Source organism: Magnolia sinica, chromosome 16, assembly GCF_029962835.1.
Source record: "Magnolia sinica isolate HGM2019 chromosome 16, MsV1, whole genome shotgun sequence".
Classification (NCBI taxonomy): Eukaryota; Viridiplantae; Streptophyta; class Magnoliopsida; order Magnoliales; family Magnoliaceae; genus Magnolia; species Magnolia sinica.
The window spans coordinates 46,514,906-46,524,858 of record NC_080588.1 but is presented as its reverse complement, the minus strand read 5'-3'; the positions used below and the strand labels follow the sequence as shown (position 1 = coordinate 46,524,858).

The window sequence follows — 9,953 nt, the reverse complement described above, 5'->3', positions numbered from 1 at the left end:
GATTCCGAATCTCAACAACCCCATGAGGATAAACATTGGTAACAATGAAAGGGCTGGTCCAACGAGATCGAAGTTTGCTCGAGAAGAGATATAACCGAGAATTATACAAGAGGACTTTCTGACCTAGTGTGAATGATTTCTGAAAAATGTGTTAATCATGAAACACCTTCATCCTATCCTTGTAAATTCTCGAGTTCTCATATGCATCATTCAGGATCTCTTTGAGTTCATTCAATTAAAGTTTGTGTAGCGAGCCAGCGTTATCCATATTGAAATTTAAATTTTTAATTACCTAGTAAGCTATATGTTCCAACTCCACAGGCAATTGACAAGCCTTCCCATAGACAAGTCTAAAGGGAGGGGTCTTATATGCAATACAGTATGCCTATAAAGCATCGGTCAATCGGATTGACCAATCCTTACGGTTAGGGTTAACCATTTTTTCCAAGATATGTTTAATTTTTCTATTTAAAATCTCAGCTTACCCACTTGTTTGGGGGTGATATGGAGTGTTCACCTTTTGAGAGATGCCATATTTCTTTATTAAGTTCGCAAATGGCATATTACAAAAATGTGAGCCCCCATCACTAATGATGGCATGAGGAGTTCCAAACCGGGAAAGGATGTCATGCCCCAAACTCAGAAATCGGGCTTACAAAATTTTTGATTATCGAATCCAATGCCGACAGCCTCCGTAGTACCCTATTCTGGGCTTCCAGCACTCATACGCCAGATTTCGATCCTGGGATCCTATAAGGAGGATTTTCAACGTACATTTGTTTCATAATAAACACAACTATAAGTTTACCCAAATCACAAAGGCAACAACATCATCACATATCCATTAATATAAACAGTTGATTATAGTGCTGAAAGGAAAAATACATATATAAAAAATTAAAGCTCCAAAAGACCGCTGCATGCTTCAAGCTCAACGCTATTGCAACCCAACGCCACCTGCACACATCTATCGTGCATAAGCTTATAGAAAGCTTAGAGGGTGGTATAAGTGTGTGCCCAAGATAAGTGCCAAGTATGCAATATTAGAGCAATGCGAAAATATGCTGGTAAGTCTATAAATACCATCAGCCTTATTTAGGCTATGTAATGTAAAAACATAATAAGCCAATATCATATACTAAGGAAATAATGTAGAACAACTATGTAATGTGGAGACATAATAAGACAAATATCATATACTGAGGATGCAATGCAATATGCAAATCCTGACAAGTCTAGGAATACCGTCAGCCGTATTTAAGCCATATAAATGCAGAAACATAGTAACCCAGAATGTCATATGCTGCAAATGTAATGCAATATATAGTGCGAAGGAAATGACCAAGCTAGAATGTGAAGTTGGGATGATGGGGCGTAATATCACAGGCTATGGGGTTCATCATAAGGGGCTTCTATCCAAACTAGTCTCATACATAAATTTGAATAGCCAAACTCAATGCGGTATACTCCTGATCTCAGGTTAGTCGCGCGCCCTAACCGAAATCCTGGCCATTGTGAAGGTACACAACAATTAGTTGTGCACCACCAGCCCGAGTGGATAGTGAATAAATGAATGAATCAAATGCTGAGTACACAACTGCTACTCTGTAAGTCCACATATCAGTATCGTACATTTTAAGGATCATCACCGGGGTCTAGTACACTTCACATTGGCTGCCGCCTCCCTAACCGCACAACCATGTAAGTAGAAAAAACCTCACTACCCGCCTGCTAGTAGTATATCAATGCCTACCTGACTCATCGATAGCAGACCCATTTGGAAGCTGGTCAAACTCAGCCTAGCTTATAGCCCCCTCACTTAGGCGGATAAGGCCACACCCCCTTCCGACCAAGTATGACACAGTGGGAGATGCAACCTACTGGTATTCGACACTCGGGCGCTCATGTTTATCTACTCGGTCTAGACGTTGGAGCATCTCCTGGCCACGGAGGTTTAAGGACTTTCACCCATGGACATCCAACGTGCCCAGATACTCAAACCAAACATTTTTGGTGTCCCATTTGGCCATCCATGACATGCCTGTGGAGGCCACAACCCTAATGTCGCTCACATCCTAAACTGTGAGATGCATAAGTCATACAGTCTAATCATGCATCAATCCTGCGCATACCATGTGCTCATGTAGGACGACTTCGCCTATCAGGGAGTCTCATAAACAACTTACCCTATAGCATATGTGATGGTCAATCGCATCTCATAACAAACATGCGAATGATGCATATGAGCATGTATTATGGTGTTATGTTGTCACATACTCATAATTGATATCGATAATCAACATCGATAACTCGATAATCGGCATCGATGATCAACATCGGCGTCGATAATCGGTACTGATAATCAACATTGATAATCGACATCGATGATCAGCATCGGCCTCGATAATCGGCCTCAATAATCGGCACCGATAATCAGCATCGACAATCGGCCTTGATAATTGGCACCGATAATCAGCATCGATAATCAACATCAATGAGAATGGACGTAACAAGGCCTAAAGGAAGGTCACAATGTAGACATTTAACCATCATTGCCCATCAATGTGGACATTTAAGCTACATTGCTCCCAAGGAGTGGCCCTCATAGGGCCAAACATATAGTGCGGCCCACGGCCTCACATAAGGGCCTCACATACAATATAATGAGCCTCACACAAGAGCCCAATATACATCACAATGGGCCTCACATGAGGGCCTAATATACATCACAATGGGCCTCACATGAGGGCCTAATATACATCACATCGGGCTGTATCACATGGGCCTCAAATACATCGCAATGGGCCACATCACATGGGCCTAATACATATCACAATGGACCTTATACAAGGACCTCATATACATCAAGTGGGCTGCATCTCATGGGCCTAATACATATCACAATGGGCCTCATACATCACAGTGGGCCGCATCACATGGGCATAATACATATCACAATGGGCCTCATACATCATAATGGCCGCATACACAGGTCTCAAGTCGGCCTCAAACACACAACCATAATGGGCCTCACATATGGCCACAATGGGCTTCACATATGGCCACAACGGGCCCTGCACATACAACAGGTGGGCCCTGCATGTCCAACAACATGGATGGATGGCGTGGATATAAAACACATACATCAAATGAGTCCCACCGTCTATGGCTGGATGGTGCGAATTACAACATATACATCACGTTGGGACCCACAGCTGCTAGACAGCATGGATGAAATACATAACGGTGGGTCCCACTTGAAAATTATATCTATCTCATTCTCATTGTAATGCCACAAAATGATCTCTACTGATGATTGAATGGTATGGATACAACACATGCATTGTGGGTGGGTCCCACCGTCCAAATGGACGGTGGAGATAAAATGCATAAATTAAGGTGGGTCCACGTGGTGGCCCACCAGAGCTTTGGATCAAGCTTATATATACATTTCCCTTCATCCAGGTAGGCTCCACCTGAGATTTGAATCCCCTTAGTTGGATCGGTGTGGAAAACCATACATTTCATGAGGATCCCACGTCCCTATATAGGACAGACAGATGGTGTGAATGTATAACACTTTCATCAAGGTGGGCCCCATCCAGCAAAACGTCCAAATGGATGGCTGGATGGATCAGATACATCAAGGTGCATCCCACAGTATCGTCTAGATGGATGGAAGGCTTGGATATACAATACATCATGGTGCGCCCCACACAGCCCGTCTAAATGGATGGTGCTGATATACAATAAATACATTAAGGTGGGGGTGGGCCCACGTCCAACCAAAAATGGATGGACGGATGGTATATAAACACATACATCATGATGGCCCATAAAACTTTCTAATGTCAACAGCTACATGTTGTTTGTAAGGTACACCAGCCAATTCGCTTCTAGTAAGGTGGGCCCACCCCACACGTGTGGCACATGTGGGTGGGTCTCACGCCCAAATAGGGACGGATAGTCTGGATCAAGGTGGGGTCCACATAGATGGACGGTCTGGATGATCAGACCCCAACGTCAATACACCAGCTAATATAGCTGATGTACGGTAAACCAACCAATCCGCTTCCAGTAAGGTGGGTCCCATGTGGGGCCCACCATAATATTATATTAATATATATATAAGAATATATATATAGAGGTGGGTCACACCGTCTAGGACCACATGTATCACTGTGAGATCCACAGAACTTGCTGACGATATATAACAACTGTGGCTACTGGGACCTACCGTCCAGGGGGTCTGGACGGTGCGGGTACACCACAAACATCAAAGGTGGATCCATGTGGTGGCCCACCAAAGATTTGGATCGACTGATATTTGTGTTTTCCTTTAATCAGGCCCGTCCAAACGGACTACCAGGTGGGCCCACTTGATGGACGACATGGATAAAATACATACTTCATGGTGGGGTCCATTCAGGTGGGCCACACAGCTACATTATCAACAAAAGAAATGAAAGAGAGGGAGAGAGAAAGAGAGAGGCGGCGTAGTGGAGGGACCCCGCCACTATGGGCCCCTCTTTTTTTAAAACACACATTAAAATGGGTCCCATCACAAGTGGGCCCTCAAATGAAAATCAACAGTGGATCACCCACCGATTTTGCTCTTTCTTGGTCACATGGCTCCTTAACTCCTTAGCTTCCCTTTTTATGGTAGAAGATGAAGATTGAAGGGTGGAGATGAGAGATGAGAGGGGTAAGAAGTGGGCCACACTTAGCTTCTCCTTGGGAAGCTTGAACGTCCACTCTCTCTTGGTGCTTGGGATGGAGTGAGAAATGAGAGAGAGAGGAGTGGTGATGTAAGGAGAGAGGGATGGGTGATGGATGCAGTGATGAGTTGTGTTGACTTTTGGGTGAGAGAGGGATGGGTGTGATGGGATATGTACTTAACTTGTACATTGATTGATTGATTGATATTTAGTAGAGATTCTCCTAGATTTTGCAAATGCACGATGTTTTCCTTAAAATATGCCCAGGTCCACAACTCCTGGCCTGGGTATCGCATTGGCATGCGAGACGCAGCACTAGAGTTGTGGCAACGGCACGATCACAAGGGTACAAGTCTATGGTCGAGCTGACTCAGATCTACGGGATATGACTTAGGGTCACGCGCAAATGCCGATTACAGGTCACAGGTTTTTAGAATTTGACTGGGAGGATCACAGAAGTCTACGGAACGGTACGGACTAGGATACGGGTCTCATAAAGGATGTTCTCTTTTAATAATTTAATGACCATTTAATGATCATTGTTCCTACAAGGAATCGCTTCAACCCATTTAGTGATATAGTCTATGGCGAGCAAAATATATAAATTCCCAAAAGATTAGGGGAACGATCACATGAAATCAATACCCTAGCAATCAAATGCTTTAATGATCAGAACGGGGTTCAAAGGCATCATATTTCGATGGGACAATGCTCCCAACTTCTAACAACGCTCATAAGCTTTGCAAAACTCATGAGTGTCCCTGAACATAGTGGGCCAGTAAAAGCCATACTACAGAATCTTGGCCGTGGTCTTTTTAGCAAAAAAGTGACTACCATAGGCCTAAGAGTGACAAAAGGAGATGACACTTTGATGTTCATTGTCTGGCACACATCTCCTTAAGATTTGGTTTGGGCAATATTTAAACAAATATGGATCATCCTAAAAGAACTTAAGATCTCGGTGAAGAATTTTTTCTTATCTTGCGCAGTCCAATGTGTCGGCATGAAACTTGTGGCAAGATGATTAGCAATATCAGCAAACCAAGGTGAATGGGATATTTTAAACAATTGTTCGTTAGGGAACATGTCATTTATATGTGTCGTCTCCAGGGAATCAGAGAGATCAAGGCGGGAAAGATGGTCAGCTACTACATTCTCTACTCCCTTTTTATCTTTTATTTCCAAATTAAATTCTTGGAGTAAGAGGATCCATCTTATTAGGTAGGGCTTAACATCATTCTTAGAAAGAAAATACTTGAGTGCCGCATGATCTATGTAAATGACGATCTTGGATCTGATCAAGTAGGACCTAAATTTGTCTAGAGCGAACACTACGGTGAAGAGTTCCTTTTTCATAGTAGAGTAGTTCACTTGGGTAGGATTTAGAGTTCTACTTGCGTAATGAATAACGTAGGGCTTCTTATCTTTTCTCTGGCCTAAAACTACCCCAAGAGTATAGTCAGACGTGTCACATATAAGTTCAAAAGGAAGGCTCTGGTCAGGTGGCTGCATGTTAGGTGCAGTGGTTAACATGCCCTTGAGCTTAGTAAAAGTCTTTTGGCATTGCTCAGTCCACTCGTATGGTGCATCCTTTTTGAAGTAGATTACATAAAGGATGAGAGCGGTGACCAATGTCCTTTATAAATCTCCTGTAAAACCTGGCATGTCCTAAGAAGGATCGCACGTCTCGTATGTTCTTGGGTGGAGGTAGGTTAGAGATAAGATCAATTTTCACTTTATCTACCTCAATTTCCTTGGATGAGATGATGTGTCCAAGAACAATTCCCTTACAAACCATTAAATGACACTTCTCCCAATTGAGTACCAAATTTTTTTCTTCACATCTTTTTAGCACACATTTAAGATTCTCTAAGCAATCATTGAAAGATGGACCAAAGACAGAGAAGTCGTCCATCAAGACCTTTAATTATTGCCCCATAATATCAGAAAAAAATACTAATCATGCATCGCTGAAAAGTGACAGGAGCATTATACAGTCCGAATGGCATTCTTCGGTAAGCAAAGGTGCCAAAAGGACATGTGAACATGATCTTTTCCTGATCTTCAGGAGCTATCTCTATCTGGTTATAGCCCGAATATCTATCAAGGAAACAGTAATAGGAATGACCAGCTAGCCTTTCCAAGATTTGATCGATGAAGGGCAAAGGAAAGTAGTCCTTCCTCGTGATGGTATTCAACTTCCTGTAGTCAATGCACATTCTCCAACCAATATTAACTCTAGTTGGCACGAGTTCATTGTTGGCATTAGCTACGATAGTGATTCCAGACTTCTTGGGAACCACCTGAGTTGGACTCACCCATTAACTATCGAATATCGGGTATATGATACCCACATCCAATAGTTTAAGAACCTTAGCCTTAATCACTTCCTTCATGTTTGGATTTAGTCTACGTTGTGATTGCCGAGGGGTCTTCACATTATCCTCAAGATAAATGTGGTGAGTACCAATCGAAGGATCAATTCCCTTGAGGTCCGTAATTGACCATCCAAGGGCTTCCTTATACTTAATGAGAGTAGAGATGAGCATACTCTCCTGTTCTTGCTCATGGTGGGAAGAAATCACCGTCAGGTATGTCTCATCTTAACCTAAATAGACATATTTCAAATCAGAGGGTAAAGGTTTTAGGTCAAGCTTCGGTGCTTTGAGGTTAGATGGTAGAAGTATTACATTGGTTTGGGGTAACTCTTCAAATTGTGGCCTCCACCAATTAACTTTAAGTACTAGCACAGTATCAAGTATGACACCCGTGTCCCTAATCATGTTATCATCAAAATCATGGGAGTGGGCCAGGCACGTCTCTAGAGGGTCAGAGGATAAGGTCAAAAGTGTTCTATCTTCTATGAAAGAGTCAATCATGTTATTGTCGTGGAAATCTTCATCATCCTCCAACCGTTTGCCTGTATTGAAAAAGATATTCAACTCCAAGTCATGTTCTCGAAAGACATACTCATGACTCCATTCCTGCAATTAATGATTGTGTTTGAAGTGGTAAGGAATGGGTGACTGAGAATGACGGGAATTTGAATGCTCATGTTACTGATGGGTTCCATATCCATGATAATAAAATTTGTCAGGTAGTAGAGTCTGTTAACTTGGACCAACACATCCTCAATTATCCCTCTTGGTACACGAACTAAGCAATCAGCAAGTTGGAATGTGGTTAAGGTGGGTTTCAATTCACCCAAACTTAACTGTTTATAGACCGAGTAGGGAATCAGATTTATGTTTGCTCCTAAGTCAAGAAGTGCGTGCTCAATTCTGTAGTTCCCAACTACACAAGGTATGGTTAAGCTACAGGGATCTTCGAATTTCTGTGGCACATCTTACTTTAGGATAGTACTCACTTTTTCAGTTAAGAAGATTTTCTTTTGAATATTTTGCCGTCTTTTGGTCGTACACAAGTCTTTCAGAAATTTGGTATATGAAGGTGTTTGTTTTACCGCATCTAGTAAAGGAATATTGACCTTCACTTATTTCAACACCTCTAGAATGTCCTGAGAGTTAGAGAGAGATTTTGGTGCAATCAACCGTTGGGGGAATAGGGTAATCGACTTGCCTTGAAGTTCTAGTTCCAATTCTTGTGGAGCAATGTTAAGTCTATCATTGTTGTCCTCTTCTGCGTCCTTAGGCTTTTCAGCCCTTGCCGGAATAGATTTGTCAATTATCTTCCCACTCCTAAGAGTGGTGATAGACTTAGCTTGCTCCATTTGATTTGAAGAGCTTTGATCACTTATTTCATACTGCGGTTTATGATTGGGAAAAGGTTGGGCTGGAAGAATCCCTTTTTCCCCAATTGAATTTTTTGTCTCACGCCCTTGTATGGCCTTTGAAATGTTTGAAGGATTTGCAATATACCCTGAGTAATAAGCTCTTGATTTTGAATATATTTTAGAATTGGATCCTCTTGAGGTTTCACTTGATTTGGAATTTGATTAAAGAAACCCTGAGGGGTAGTAGTTTGTACATTCCTCCAACTGAAGTTCGGATGATTCTCCAACTAGGATTGTATGTATTGGAGGTAGGTCCATTGAAAGGTCTTTGGTAATTGTTCATGGCATTGAATTTCTCATTCAACACCTCTTGAAAGGTAGATATTGTTAGACAATTTTTCAGTTGTGTGAACGTTGCAAGCATAAATACCGCAAACAGTTTCCTTAACCTTATCCTTCTTTAGTTCCATCGCATCAAATTTCCTTATGAGATTAGACACTTTAGCATTGATATCATCATCCTCTTTTAGAAGGTATAATCTACCCTTTTCCTTTGGTTGAGTGGGCTTAGAAGTGGTGCTTGATTTTGGGTAGGTGTCCCATGATTGTGCATTTTCAGCAAGTCTAACCAAGTAGTCCCACACATCATCAATATTTTTATTCATGAATTACCCATTGCACATTATCTCAACCAATTGGCACATGGAAGATGTTAGTCCATCATAGAAAAAGTGTGTAATGTGCAACATTTCAAAACCGTGTTGTGGGCATGAACTGGCAAGATCCTTGAACCGCTCCTAACATTGGAAGAATGTTTCATCCTCGTTTTGGGCAAAGTTCATGATTGACTTTCTAAGGGTGTTCATTTTATGATGTGGAAAAAATTTCTTTATAAACTCTCTTATCGTATCATTCCATGTGCTAATAGATCTAGGACGTAGTGAATGCAACCACATCTTAGCTTTCTCTTTCAAAGAAAAGGGAAAGAGTTTCAGCCTGACTATGTCCTCAGACACATTTGGAAAATATAAAGTGGCTATGATTTCATTAAACTCTTTCGGATGCAAATATGGACTTTCAAATTCAAGTTCATGAAATTTTGGAAGGAGTCGGATCACCCTTGATTTAATATCCATGTGTCCCATATTTTCTGGTAAAACCATGTGCGAGGGCGTGCTCACCCCCGCCAGTTGTAAATAATCTCGCAAAGTAAGAGGCGGGGGTGCTTGATGCACCTTATTCTCATCCTAAACTTCCTCACCCCTAGGTTGAGGTTGTCTTCTCGATAAATTAACCGGTTGATTTGCAGACATCACTTCAATTAACTCTGAGGATCTCGAGTGGTGTCTAATCCTGTGATGGATAGATAACTCTTCAACCAATCCTTCTTCTCTCAAAAGACATCGAGTGTTGTCACGAACCCACTTGGGCATTAAACACTCTCAACCCTCAATTCAGATTCTAACCTAAACCTAAAAGAGAGAAAGGAATTCTAGAAATAG

General features: G+C 41.8%; 1 non-coding gene across 1 annotated transcript; it reads left to right on the top strand.

Annotated features, from left to right (window-relative positions):
- Nucleotides 1-9,204: 9,204 nt before the first annotated feature.
- Nucleotides 9,205-9,311, top strand: LOC131230089 (small nucleolar RNA R71). The gene has a single exon (XR_009163814.1). It is a non-coding gene; the product is annotated as a small nucleolar RNA R71 (small nucleolar RNA).
- Nucleotides 9,312-9,953: the final 642 nt, after the last annotated feature.